Source organism: Papaver somniferum, chromosome 5, assembly GCF_003573695.1.
Source record: "Papaver somniferum cultivar HN1 chromosome 5, ASM357369v1, whole genome shotgun sequence".
In the NCBI taxonomy this organism is placed as follows: Eukaryota; Viridiplantae; Streptophyta; class Magnoliopsida; order Ranunculales; family Papaveraceae; genus Papaver; species Papaver somniferum.
The window spans coordinates 138,724,477-138,737,165 of NC_039362.1; positions in this window are offsets into that span (position 1 = coordinate 138,724,477).

Sequence of the window (12,689 nt, forward strand, 5' to 3'; positions counted from 1 at the left end):
TTCGTCAGAACCATGTGTCTAAAGGAAAAAAAAAAGATTAACACTCTCAAGTATGACCTGCAAAGGTTATCTGGAAGCTCTGACAAAATTGCAGAAATGTTATTTGGTCAGAGATCCTTTGGAAACACTAATGGTTTAGGATTCAGAAGCAAAACTCAAAGCTCAAAGTTGTGCGTTCCAACTAATCAAGGAACAACGTTTGTTGATTGTTGTGTTAAACAGGAAAAATCACATAAAGACGAAAAATCCTCATTGATTTGTTCTTTATGTGGACATTCTAAGCATGAACAGAGCACTTGTTGGAGATTCAGAAAGAGCAATAATAGAATCACCAAACTTCAAGAGAACATGCAGAAAATAAATCTGGGTCCAGATAACCAAGCTCCTTTAAAAAAATCCAGATCGAGACGAGGTAAGAAATCTTTCTACACAACAATCAGTGAAAAGCCACGAAAAAAATAAGAAGTGTGAGCACATGGCTCAGTCGGTCACCAACTAATGCTGGTGACGTCCGCATCCTCATTTTTAGCTTGGGGGGAAACGAGGTTTGCACTAAAAAGTGGCTCAAGTCCTTGTGTTTGTAAATTTTTTTCTTATAATTGTTAAGAAAATATTCTCCTAAGAAGATGGAAGGCGGATAACATTCAATGTCTTTTTAGGGTTTTGAGTTTATAAATCCGTATATGTAATTTTGTGTCTTTCTTTTCTCCTTCCTTATCAAAAGATACATTCCCATGGCTCATGTAACTAGAGGGATCACAAGATGAGATGCAGTCGAAGCAGTTAATGTGTATCTTTGTGAAGGAATCTCTTTCTCAAGAGTAAAGAAAGTGAAGTCGACAATCAATGAAGAAGGTTCTTCCTCAAACTGTCTCTTGTCTGTTTGTCATTATGATAATGATTTTGGAGGCATGGTGAAAGATTTCATCAACAAGAGAAATGATTTAAAATCTTAAATCGTTTCCTCTTTAGAAAATATAACTCACTATGAACAAATGTTGTCTCTAACCAAGAACACCTTGTGTGAACTGAAAAGAGAACTTAGTGAGTTAACTGACATTTCTGAAGATCTAGAGGAATTAAATGATCCCATTATCAATAGCTTCTTCAATAATAAGAAGGAATTCTCTGTGGATGCTCTGAGAAAGCTCTATAATGTCTAGTAAATCTTCTTATGAGAATTTTATTCTTGTTTTTGTCTAGAAGAATAACTAAATATTGTAATAGCCATTACTGTGAGTACACATAGCTATGTCCAACATTTTCATCTTCATGTTTTTAGGTTTATTTGTTTAAATTCTAAAAAATTATTTTTGGAAGATGATGATTGCAGTATTAATCTTTATGGTTTTATATATTGTAATATGTTATAGTATATGTGTGTTTGCCTCCGTGAACTATTATTGTCCCATACGATGTCAAAACTTATCTCGTATATGTCGATATGCATGTATTGATAAAATAATGAATGAACTTCTGACAAACAAAAGTTAAGCCTATTATGTCAATTCTTTGATGGAAGATAGGTTAAAATCTTTTTTTTACAAGGATTATGTGTTTTGTATATCGTTATGCAAATAATGATGGAAAATAGAATGAATCCTTGTATATTTCGCAGTATTGATCTTCTCAGATCCATATTTTATGTATATATTGTGTGGCTCCATAAGTCTTCTTGTGTGAGCATTTCCAACTAAACTAATCATAGATTCGTTTGTGATTATTTTGGTTGTGTATTTCTATTAGATTAATCATGGGTTCTCTCGTGGTTATTTTGATTGAGAATTTTTGGATAACAAAATCATTTTTTGGTTTTTTGTGTCCAAATAAATCCTTCTTTTCTTGTAAAGCTAAGGTCGCTCTTGTTGTTCTTTCGGGAATGACATCAAATGGGGGAAAGTTCTTTTGAACTTGCGCTTAATTTCCATATCTTTGTGGGGAGTGAAAAAGTGGGGGTCTAACAACACCACTCAATATTTCGCTTAGCAATCTGTATGGACGAACTCAAATATACTTTTAAGAGAATCAACAAGACTCAAGCAATTAAAAGTATATCAACGAGTTTATATCTCTCTCTTGATTTGATTTACTCAAGCAATAACTGCGAGTTCTAATCAAATACAAGGAACAACTTGGATGGTACCAAAGACCAATATCCAAGGATCAATCAATATCAATCAACAACCGAAGGTCGGATTTCCAATTGATTGATTCAAACGCACAACCTGTATTATTTCAATTATATAAACAAATATAATGCGGAAATAGAAATAACACAGACACCAGAAATTTTGTTAACGAGGAGACCGAAAATGCAGAAAAACCCCGGGACCTAGTCCAGATTGAACACACACTGTATTAAGCCGCTACAAACACTAGCCTAGTCCAAGCTAACTTCGTACTGGACTGTAGTTGAACCCCAATCAGTCTCCCACTGATCCAAGGTACAGTTGTACTCCCTACGCCTCTGATCCCAGCAGGATACTGCGCACTTGATTCCCTTAGCTGATCTCACCCACAACTAAGAGTTTCTACGACCCAAAATCGCAGGCTTTGACAATAAACAAAACTGTCTCACAGAGACAAGTCTATCAAAGGATCAATCTGTCTCCCACAGATAAACCCTAAAAGGTTTTGTTCCGTCTTTTGATAATAATCAAGGTGAACAGGAACCAATTGATAATCCGACCTTATATTCCCGAAGAACAGCCTAGAGTTATCAATCACCTCACAACAATCTTAATCGTATGGTAGCGAAGCAAGATGTTTTGGAATCACAAACAATGAGACGAAGATGTTTGTGATTACTTTTTATATCTTGCCTATCAGAGATATCAATCTCAAGCCAATCAATCTGATTGTACTGGTACGATAGAAGATGCAAGATCAGATCACACAACTACGATAAAAGTAGTATCGGTCTGGCTTCACAATCCCAATGAAGTCTTTAAGTTGTTAACCTGGTTTTAGAAGAAGAAAACAAAAGGTTAAAGGAGAACCGTCTCTAGTATGCAAACTAGTATCACGCGTGAGGTGTGGGGATTAGTTTTGCACAGATTCTAGAGTTCCCCTAATAAAGTCTTTCAAATCAGGGGTTGGAATTAAGTTATCTTGATAACAAAGCAATCAATATCCACCGTTAGATGAAAACCTGATTTAGATTCAAGCTAAAATTTCTCAACCGTTAGATCAAAAACTTAGCTTGTTACACACACTTGACAATGCACGATTCTAGGTTTGTTAACCGTACCCAAACGTATGCACTTATTGGTTAAACAATAGTTAACCAAAAGGTTAGCCATATGATCATTCCATATCAACCATGTTCTTCTTCACCATAAAGTTCAAATGACTTCAAATGAACTAATTAGAGAGTTGTTCACTTGCAAGAAAATCTCATGTACAACACAAGACACAATTTAAGAAAAGATGATTTGATTCACTTGAATCGGTTCATGAACTTTTATAGCCACGGTTTAAAAACTGCATTCCTTAGCCTTTTTAAGTTTAAGTTCAGAAATCATTTTCAGATATATGACCTTCTCAAGTTCGCAGACTAGGTTCGCGGACTTAAGTTACCGGGCAGAGTTTACAAACTCCAGCAGAAATTCTCGGGAATGAGAACTTCGCCAGTTCGTGGACTGGGTTCGCAGACTGAGTTCGCGGATTTATTTTCACGTAAGAAGTTTGTCAACTCTAGCGAAATTCTCGGGTTTTAGAACTTCGGCAGTTAGTGGACATGGCTCAAGCCATTCTTCCGGTTCTCTTGATCAACAAAGTTCGCAAACTTTGGTTCAAGGAATAAGACTTATACATAAATGTGTTTCCACAACAATGCTTATGTCCACCATTGGTTATGTAATATAAACTCTCATTTCAATCATTGAAACATTCTTAGAGGACGTTATATAGTTGTTACACCATTTCTCGTCAAAGAAATTTTCAAGATGATTCAAACATATCATGACTTTCGTCACATGGTAAAGATAAACTTGGTTAAAGCGAAAAGCTTACCAACTCGTATTTCGAGATATAGATAGGTGAGATATACTCGTATCGAAATACCAAATGTGTATAATCAAAGTGTATATATATAGCATACGACTTCTTGTCTCAAAGAGTATGAGATAGAGTAGATAGACTTGTGAGTGATAGATAAGTTCAAGTCTTCACATACCTTTTTGTCGAGAAGTTCCACCGGTTCCTTGAGTAGTTCTTCTACTTGTATGATGAATCGCCATGAAGTCCTTGAGCTCAACTACACTTTCTATCCTAGTCCGAGACTTAGCTATAATAGATTAGAAATCAAGACTTATAGTTTTGATCACTAACATTGACAAACATGCTTGAGATAGCAATCATGCGAGTTCGACCGAGCAATTCTCTAACAATCTCCCCCTTTGTCAATTTTAGTGACAAAACTATCAATACATATGAAATACAAAAAAGATAAAGAAGCATTAATATTTCCTATTCCACATGTCTAATCTTCAACATTCCTCGAAATCTTCGTCACTTCCAAGTACTCCAACGATCCCAAAGGTTGTAAGTTTAGCATCACCGCTGTTAAAGATCCGTAGCTATAACAATGAGAAAGCATCGGTCTCGATCATTGTTATACAGTGTCATAGTATTATTACATAACGTCAAAGTTCAATTGTATCACAACTTCAACAATAATACTATGGTGATATGTATCACTCCCCCTTAGTCAATACTCCATCTCGCATGGAAACCACTCCCCCTTACACAATGATCCGAAAACCATATGTATTTGTAGTGTGAACTACATATTAATTCTCTCCCTTTTTGTCGATAAAATTGGCAAAGGTACAAGAACGGAATCATAATGAAATTTCCGAGAGAGACATTTCATGACAAAAGGAAAAATACATACCAACTAATTTAGATGCAATTATAAAGCCGAAACTAAATGCATTCATCAAGGAATTTAAAGATACAAGATAACCCCTCTAAAATTCCACAGCCGCACACCCCTCAAGATATGACCATTAAGCACAAGTTCAAAAGAACTCTCCCCCATTTGATGTCATTCCCGAAGGAAAAACAAGAGCGACCTTAATTTCGAAAGAAAAAAAGGATTTTTATTGGACACCAAAAACCATGAGAATGATTTTCTATATCCAAAAACTCAATCAAATTAATCACAAGTAAACCCATAATTAATTTAATCGTATCTACGCAATCAAACTAAACACAAAAAGTGATCAATTCAATTGATTATGCTCAACATAAGAGAACTTATGGAGACACGAAAATACTCAACTAGGTTAATTACAAGAGAACGCATAATTAATCTAATCGGAATACACAACCAAACTAATCACAAAAGTAATCAATTTAATTTGTCATTTGTTTTTCTCGACATAAGAAAACTTACAGAGCAATAATTAAATAACCAAACAAGATGATTAATTTAGTTCAATATGCTCGACATAACATATCTCACGGAACACCAACTAAGCTTAAAAATCAACTTGGTTGTATAGTGCTCAACATAAGATACATTACGGAGCCTCACAGTAATACATAAAATATGGATCAGGGATGATCAATATTGCGGAATACACAAGGATTAATTCTATTTTCCATCACTATTTGCATAACGATATTAATAGACATAATCCTTGAAAACAAAATATTTTAACCTATCTTCCATCGAAAATTTGACAATATAGGCTTAACTTTTGTATTTGTCAAAAGTCCGTTCATTCTTTAACCTGTACATGAATACCAATCATGAACAACTTTACTTTTGACAACGTATGGGACAAACATAGTTCACGGACGTAAACACCAATATCCAATAACAAATTGCAATATAACAAATCATAAAGATTAAATACTGCAAAACATCATCCTCCAAAAAGTTTTTAGAATTTAAACCAATAAACCTAAAAAAGAAGATGAAAAAATAATAGCTATGTGTAGTCACAATCATTGCTATTCCAAGAACTAGTTATTCATCCAACCAAACCAAAAAGAAGACATACTAGGCAACATGAAGCTTTCCCAGGGCCTCTTCAGAGAATTCCTTATCGTTGTTGAAAAAACCATTGATAATGGGATCATTCAATTCCTCCAACTCTTTGGAAATAACTGTCAACTTACTAAGTTCTCTTTTTAGTTTACGTACGGTGTTCGTTGTTAGAGACAACATCCGTTCATAGTGAATTAGCTCTTCCAAAGACAAAGCGATTTGAGATTTTAAATTGTTTCTTTTGATGATGAATTCTTTTACCAGGTTCCTGAAGTTATTATCATTTTGATAAAAGGACAAGAACCAGTTTGAGGAAGGACCTTTACCATTAATTGCAGCCTTCACTTTCTTCACCCTTGTGGGGGAATTCCTGTACACCGACGTACGTTAGCTGCTTCAACTGCATCCCTGCTTGTGCTGCCTCTAGTTACAGGAGCCATGAAATAGTATTGCTTTGGGGAATATCACAACATTTATGAACGACTAAAACCCTAAAAAACAATACTTTTGTAGTTTTAAAGATTCATTATTTATATAGTATTAAACAAAACTTTTTAACCAAGAAAATACTACTTGAGCCAAAAAGACGCAAAACCCCATTTTCTCAAGTTAAAGATGAGGATGCGAACGTCTATGGAGTTAGATAGAGACGTTGTGAGCTAAAATCTCCCCTTGTTTATCACATCGTGAATTTTCAAGGTTTGTTATGTGAGCAGAAATCCTCCTCCTTTTGATTCTGGAAATACTCGTCTCATATGACCTATGACGATTATCCATTCGAAACAGCTTGTCCTTAAGAAAACAAGGATGAGCTAACAAAAATTGAGTGGACTCAGGGAATCCCACAAGAACAAGGGTTTCATCAAACTCAAATTCTTCAATCCGTGAATATCCTTGAGCGACAAGTCTGGCTTTGTTTCTGACAGTTGTGCCTAATTTATCATACTTATTCTTAAATGCCCATTTAGAACCAATAATATTGATATTGGAAAGACATAGTACAAGATCCCACACGTCTTGTCTTTGAAATTGATTTAACTCTTCATGCATTGCATTCACCCAAAGGGGATCATTCAGAGTTTCATCATAATTTCCTGGTTCTACTTGTAAAAGATAACAACCAAACTTGCACATAATTTGAAGTTGTCCTTTTGTTTTGGATGTAGAATCTCTTCCACCTTCATAGTCGATAGATGACACACACCATGGAGAATCGCCTATCATATGTAATAAATAACTACATCTACTGTCAAGAAACCATTGAAGGGAGATGTAGGACTTAAAGCAAAGGTACCCATACTATCAGTACTTTTCTGTTTAGAAATTCCTGATAGTTTTGTATGTCTTTTTAGAGTAACAAAAAGTTGTTTAGTTTTCTTACAAGGATCACTCGCAACATTCATACTCTTTTAAAATGACATACAAACTTGTTGAAGGTGATTGGAAGAATCACAACAACAATACGGGCCAAAACTTTGAAGTTTGTCTGAGTGGTTCCTAGTCATATTAGTTTTCACAACAACCGATCATTGATTACCGTCTGATTTACGACTATTCTTTAAAGAGGAACAACTGGAGTTTCTCAGATTCACCAAGGGACTATTACCAGATATCAAATGCTTAAGAATTGAAATTTCTGCAACAAGACCAGAGTTGATCCGGATTTATTCATCCAACCCCTTTTGAAGAGTAATAAGTTTATCAGACTTTTTCCTACGGTTGGTTTTTAAACCTGGTGAAGCGTCAATTGAGACTTTATGGTCCAAATAGTCAGATCGCTACAAACACAGACTTTTGAGGTCTTGAACGTGTTTGCCTGCTCTGGTACCAATTGAAAAAGCGGGGGTCCAACACCACCACCCAATATTTCGCTTAGAAATCTGTATGGACGAACTCGAATATACTTTTAAGAGAATCAACAAGACTCAAGCAATTAAAAGTATATCAACGAGTTTATATCTCTCTCTCTCTTGATTGATTTACTCAAGTAATAACTGCGAGTTCTAATCAAATACAAGGAATAACTTGGATGGTACCAAAGACCAAGATCCAAGGATCAATCAATATCAATCAACAACCGAAGGTCGGATTTCCAATTGATTGATTCAAGCGCACAACATGTATTATTTCAATTATATAAACAAATATAATGCGAAAATAGAAATAACACAGACACCAGAAATTTTGTTAACGAGGAGACCGAAAATGCAGAAAAACCCCGGGACCTAGTCCAGATTGAACACACACTGTATTAAGCCGCTACAGACACTAACCTACTCCAAGCTAACTTCGGACTGGACTGTAGTTGAACCCCAATCAGTGTCCCACTGATCCAAGGTATAGTTGTACTTCCTACGCCTCTGATCCCAGCAGAATACTACGCACTTGATTCCCTTAGCTGATCTCACCCACAACTAAAAGTTGCTACGACCCAAAATCGCAGACTTTGACAATAAACAAATCTGTCTCACACAGACAAGTCTATCAAAGGATCAATCTGTCTCCCATAGATAAACCCTAAAAGGTTTTGTTCCGCCTTTTGATAATAATCAAGGTGAACAGGAACCAATTGATAATTCGGTCTTATATTCCCGAAGAACAGCCTAGAGTTATCAATCACCTCACAACAATCTTAATCGTATGGTAGCGAAATAAGATGTTGCGGAATCACAAACAATGAGACGGAGATGTTTGTGATTACTTTTTATATCTTGCTTATCGGAGATATCAATCTCAAGCCAATCAATCTGATTGTACTCATACGATCGAAGATGCAAGATCAGATCATACAACTACGATAAAATTATTATCGGTCTGGCTTCATAATCCCAATGAAGTCTTTAAGTTGTTAACCTGGTTTTAGAAGAAGAAAACCAAAGGTTAAAGGAGAACCGAGTCTAGTATGCAAACTAGTATCACACGTGAGGTATGGGGATTAGTTTTGCACAGATTCTAGAGTTCCCCTAATATAGTCTTTCAAATCAGGGTTTGCAATTAAGTTACCTTGGTAACAAAGCAATCAATATCCACCGTTAGATGAAATCCTGATTTAGATTCAAGATAATATTTCTCAACTGTTAGATCGAAAACTTAGCTTGTTACACACACTTGACAATGCACGCTTCTAGGTTTGTTAACTGTACCCAAACGTATGCACTTGTTGGTTCAACAATAGTTAACCAAAAGGTTAGCCATATGAGAATTCCACATCAACCATGTTCTTCTTCACCATAACTAGTTCAAATGACTTCAAATGAACTAATTACAGAGTTGTTCAATTGCAAGGAAATCTCGTGTACTACACAAGACACAATTGAAGCAAAGATGATTTGATTCACTTGAATCGGTTCATGAACTTTTATAGCCACGGTTTGCAAACTGCATTCCTTAGTCTTTTTAAGTTTTAGTTCAGAAATCATCTTCAGATATATAACCTTCTCAAGTTCACAGACTAGGTTCGCGGACTTAAGTTACCGGGCAGAGTTTACAAACTCCAGCAGAAATTCCCGGGTATGAGAACTTCGCCAGTTCGCGGACTTAGTTTCACGCAAGTAGTTTGTCAACTCCAGCAGAAATTCTCGTGTTTGAGAACTTCGGCAGTTCTCGGACTTGGCTCACGCCATTCTTCCGGTTCTCTTGATCAACAAAGTCGCAAACTTTGGTTCAAGGAATACGACTTATACATAAATGTGTTTCCATAACAATGCTTATGTCCACCATTGGTTATATAATTTAGACTCTCATTTCAATCATTGAAACATTCTTAGAGGACGTTATATAGTTGTTACATCATTTCTCCTCAAATCAACTTTCAAGATGATTGAAACATATCATGACTTTCGTCACATGGTAAAGATAAACTTGGTTAAAGCGAAAAGCTTACCAACTCATATTTCGAGATATAGATAGGCGAGATATACTCGGATCAAAATACCAAATGTGTATAATCAAAGTCTATATATATAGCATACGACTTCTTGTCTCAAAGAGTAGGAGATAGAGTATATAGACTTGTGAGTGATAGATAAGTTCAAGTCTTCACATACCTTTTTGTCGAGAAGTTCCACCGGTTTCTTGAGTAGTTCTTCTACTTGTATGATGAATCGCCATGAAGTCCTTGAGATCAATTACACTTTCTATCCTAGTCCGAGACTTAGATATAATATACTAGAAATCAAGACTTATATATTTGATCACTAACATTGACAAACATGCTTGAGATGGAAACGCATGCGAGTTCGACCGAGCAATGCTCTAACAGGGAGTGCGGCTGTGGAATATTTGAGGAGTTATCTTGTATCTTTATAAACTCTGTGATGAATGCATTTAGCTTCGGCTTTATGATTGCATCAAAACCAAGTTGATATGTACTTTTCTTTGGTCTTGAAGTGTCTCCATGCAAATTTCATTAGGATCCTGTTTTCGTACCTTTGCCAATTTTATTGATAAAAAGGGGGAGAATTAATATGTATTTCACACTACAAATACATATGGTTTACGTGTTTTACAGATCATTATGTAAGGGGGAGTCGTTTTCGTGTTGAGACGAAGTATTGACTAAGGGGGACTGATGCATATCACCATAATATTGTTGCCCAAGTTATGATATGAGAACTTTGGTGTTGTGTAATAATACTATGACACTGTATAACAATGATTAAAAGCATTTGTTTTCTCATTGTTATGGCTACGGAACTTCAACAACGATGATGCTAAACTTATAACCTTTGGAATCATTCGAGTACTTGGAAGTGACGAAGATTTCGAGTAATGTTGAAGCACCAAGGATCAAGCATGTGGACGAGAAGCTACAAAGTTTTATCTTTTTCGTAATCCATATGTATTGATAGTTTTGCCACTAAAATTGACAAAGGGGGAGATTGTTAGAGCATTGCTCGGTCGAACTCGCATGCGTTGCTATCTCAAGCATGTTTGTCAATATTAGTGATAAAAACTATATGTATTGATTCCTAGTTTACTTATAACTAAGTCTCGGTCTAGGATAGTCAAGTGTAGTTGAAGCTTCAGACTCCATGGAGATCATCTTTCGAAGACAAAGAACTACTCGAGGAACCGGTGGAACTTCATCCGACTAAAAGTTATGTGGAGACTTGAATTTATCTATCACTCAAAAGTCTATTCTATCTCCTACTTTTGAGACAAAGTCGTTTAAGTATGATAGTTTTCATACATACACATTTGCTATTTCGAGCCGAGTTTGCTCGCCTATATTTTTCTCGAAATATGTGTTGGTAAGCTTTCGCTTTGACCATTTTCATCTTTACCCGTGATGAAAGTCATGATGATGTTTCAATCTTGAAAATAGCTTTGATGACGATAGTTGTGAATAACGATTGTTATAACATTATAGAAGAATGTTTCAATGATTGAAATGTAGAGTTGAGATTACCATCTATGGATATAAGCATATATAGTGTGTTCGAAAATTAGTGTATACATCCATGTACCGGAAGCCAAGTACGTGCATATGTGTGCATGTGGTATTGGTGAAGGAGACAGGTTGAGTACGCGTACCCGTACGGGTACCCACGGAAGTTTTTGAACCGAAAATTTCTGCTGGAGTTTGTAAGTTTGCAAACTAGTAAACCAGTCACCTTAGGTACGCGTACCCACAGAAGTTTTCGAACCGAAAATTTCTACTGAGTTTGTAAACTCAAATCCGGTAGCTAAGGTACGCATACCCGTACGCGTACTCAAACTGGCGATATCTCAAATCGGTAGTTCATGAACATAAAACAATAAATTATAAGGAATGCAATCTTTGCAAACCGTCGCTATATTGTTCATGAATTGATTCAAGAGGATCAAACCGATTTTGTTTCAACTGTGTCTATGAATAAAGACCTAAGCAATTGAACAACTCTTCAACTAGTTCTTATGAGTCATTTGAAATAGTGCTCATATGACTAACCATTGGTTAACTATTTTTGAACCAACTAAGTGTACACGTTTAGGTACGGTTACTCAAACCTAAATGAATACATTTAATTTGTGTGTGAAAAGCTAAGTTTCGATCTAACGGTTGAAAGATATTAGCTTGGTTGAATCAGGTTTTTCATCTAACAGTGAATATTGAATGCTTTGTTACCAAGGTAACTTAGATTGCAAACCCTGGTTTGAAAACTATATAAAAGAGACATCTAGCATCTGAAAAAACTAATCCCCACACCTCCTGTGTGATACTAGTTGGTTTGCTAGAGTCGATTCTACTTTAACCTTATGTTTCTTCTCGAGACCCTGTAAGTTAACGACTGAAAGACTTCATTGGGATTGTGAAGCCAGACGAAACTACTTTTCTTGTAGTTGAGCGATCTGATCTTGCCATTTTCTATTGTACGAGTTCAATTGAATAATTGGCTTGAGATTATATCTCCGATAGGTCAAGATTAAAGGAAATCACAAACATCATCGTCTCATCGTTTGTGATTCCACAATATATAGTTTCGCTACTATACAATTTAGATTATTGTGAGGTGATTGATAATACTAGGCTGTTCTTCGGTAATATAAGACCGGTTTATCAATTAGTTCATGTTCACCTTGATTTATCAAAAGACGGAACAAAAACTCTTGGGTATTTCTATGGGAGACAGATTTATTCAATTCTATAGACTTTTCTGTGTGAAACAGATTTGTCTATCAAGTCTTCGGATTTGGGTCGTAGCAA